This window comes from Sardina pilchardus, chromosome 18, assembly GCF_963854185.1.
Source record: "Sardina pilchardus chromosome 18, fSarPil1.1, whole genome shotgun sequence".
NCBI classification, from domain to species: Eukaryota; Metazoa; Chordata; class Actinopteri; order Clupeiformes; family Clupeidae; genus Sardina; species Sardina pilchardus.
This window is the reverse complement of record NC_085011.1, coordinates 15,072,755-15,075,802: the sequence shown is the minus strand read 5'-3', so window position 1 is coordinate 15,075,802 and position 3,048 is coordinate 15,072,755.

Here is a 3,048-nt window from a genome sequence, read left to right as displayed (position 1 = left end):
TCGTCATCGCATATATGTCTCCAAAATCAAAACGTCTCTTTCTGGAGAGAAAGTATGAAGCAGCATTCACCGTGAGATTTATTCCAAAGCAGCATTAAGACAAACAAGCTGGTTATTAAAAACAGATGCACACTCATATACAGGCTCTCAGACTTCAGTGTGTGAGATGTGGAGGGTAGAGACGTGATTTAATGAAGCTGTTTTGGAGGCTATATGCTTTTCTGTGCGTGTGTGTACATGTATGTGTGTGTGTAGTTACAGTGAATGTTGTGTATCATGTCAGAAAAAAGTGATACATCTTCATTGCTAACTTCACAGCTAATTTCTAAGAATTACCAACATAACGATAACGTGACTACTTCTGATATTCTCACACGTTTTCAACCATGACGTATGCACAATTCCGGTTGGAACATAAAATAACATTCTAATTCACCGTTTTGCTAAACGGGTGGGTCTCTGATAACGTTCTAAACTGGTTTAAAAACTTACATTACTGCCAGAAATTTCTATGTACAGTAAGTCTAGGAGATCATGTGTTTGTGAAAACATGACTTGCCTTTTGGTGTGGCCAGGGGAGCTGTCTTGGTCCTCTGCTGTTTTCCCTATATGCTTCTATAGGAAACATCATTAGTCAGCATAATGTTAACATATAGGCTGCCAGTTGTCATAGTATTCTGTATATAAATTCATATGATCACAGCAAATACTAAGAACATACTAAGGCTGACCGCGAGTCCACATCAACATGGTCTAAGCATTTGTTGGCAAAGCCTACACTGCCACAGCAACTTGCTCAGTTGCCCTCAAATGGATCATTATTTTTTTATATTATTATTATTATCATCATCATCATCATCATCATCATCATCATCATCATCATCATCACCATCATCATCATCATCATCATCATTATTACAGTGCATGAAAATGCACTGTACTGTTCTTCCTATTCTTCTTATTATTACAGTGCATGAAAATGCACTGTACTGTTCTTCCTAGGCTTCTTATTATTACAGTGCATGAAAATGCACTGTACTGTTCTTCCTAGGCTTCTTATTACAGTGCATGAAAATGCACTGTACTGTTCTTCCTAGGCTTCTTATTATTATTCCACTACTTCTTCTAACGCTCGCAATTCAGCTTGAACCGTTTAACGTAGAAACTTGATTCAAACTTTGCTACGTAGGTCTTACTTAGGAGACCTGTGGAATATATTTTTCAACTTTGTAACTTTTATACTTTTTAAACTATGAATTAAAAACTATTAAAAATGTCCCCATAGACTTAACATTGCTCATTATGACATCACGGCAGCAATTAGAATGTTACGCCAGGTGGCCAGTCCAGGTGCAGCAGCTCTCTCTCTCTCTCAGGCTCTTGAGACTACATTTTCTGTTCCCCTGTATCAACTGTATCAACATAAGTCTTCCTAATTCCATTTTAACTTTCTATCCATTCATCTTCTTCAAACCATTCACTCATCCACCCATTCTAAACAGTCTGCCTATCAACATCAATTAGACGATCTACATTCAACTTTTAAACAATCTACTCTGTCTCAGGCTTACACTCTGGCTCTCTCAAGACTAGCCAGTTAAATTGATTACACCTGTATCTGTATCCACTACTCTCAGTAGAGAGCTGTGTCTCTCCACTCTACAAGAATATAAAGCACATTCCATCCAACTTTCTATCCATTCATCTTCTTCAGACCATTCACTCATCCACCCATTAAACTGTCTATCAACAGTGATGATTGATTACACCTGTATCAACTACTCTCAGAGAGCTGTATCAGTGTCTCTCTTAACAAGAATATAAGGCACATTCCATCCAACCTTCTATCCATTCATCTTCTTCAGACCATTCACTCATCCACCCATTAAACTGTCAATCAATATCTATTAAACAATCTGCCTATCAACATCCATGAAACATTCTGTCTATCAACATTAATTAGACTATCTACATACAACTTTTAAAGTATTTACTGTGGGTGCCTCTCAAGCAGCGTTTATATGTCCTCCCTCGCTCCTCGATCCTCAATGATCTACATAAAGAAAGATAGAAGAAGGGCTAGACTATCCCATTGTTGCCGCTCCATCATTCTTTATGTAGATCAGTGAGGATCGAGGAGCGAGAGAGGACGCGTAAACGCTATATGAGAGGCATCTTCTGTCTCAGGCTTTAAGCATACAATCTCATTAAGGCGAGACACGGCAGGTGAAAACATCGTTTTTGTGACCTCCGGTCAATTTCAATATTTTGTGCTAGTTTGCTACCTTAGCATGTATTCTACCACCCTACTACAACAATAAAGTCCGATTTGCACATTTAGGTGTTTATTTCATGACATTTTGTCTACTCGCGCCTATATATTTCTCCTAATTTTACCAAAAGTTCCCATTCTAAAGTGTCATGTACTACCGCGACCGTGAACCAAATCATATCGTGTGTGACACCGTTCAAAAGCCCCTTTTCTCCTGAATGACGCTATGCAATCCAAATATGGACATTTCCTTTGTATTAGCAACCAATCGCGAAAGTTCAAAGGCGAGTCTAGGCTTAGAACGTATCCCATTGGCTGTGTTTCAAGGCTGTTTTCTCAAAATGAGTTTCTTCTCCCACTCTGAGAACATAATCTCCACTTCTGAAGCACTTACATGCGCCAAACTTTCCAGTCTTATGCCAAACTATATTTACAAGACTTTTACAGAGGGGTTTATTGAAATATGATTCCTAACCTGATATATATGACATTTTATGCTTAAAAACATGGCAAAAACCGATTTTTCAAGGCTATTGACACTATATGCTGATTTACAAGACAACAGAAGTAGATATCCATAAATCCCTCTGTATTTTTTCTCCCATCTAATATATTAACACAATGAAAAAACAATTTTGAACCTGGCTTTATCCAAAACTCAGATTATGCATTTTAAAATATATGCAAATTAGCGCATATTTAATGAGATAATGCCTCATTTGCATATTTAAACATTAAGTTACAAAAAACTTGTAATACATTTTTTTCTTATGTTG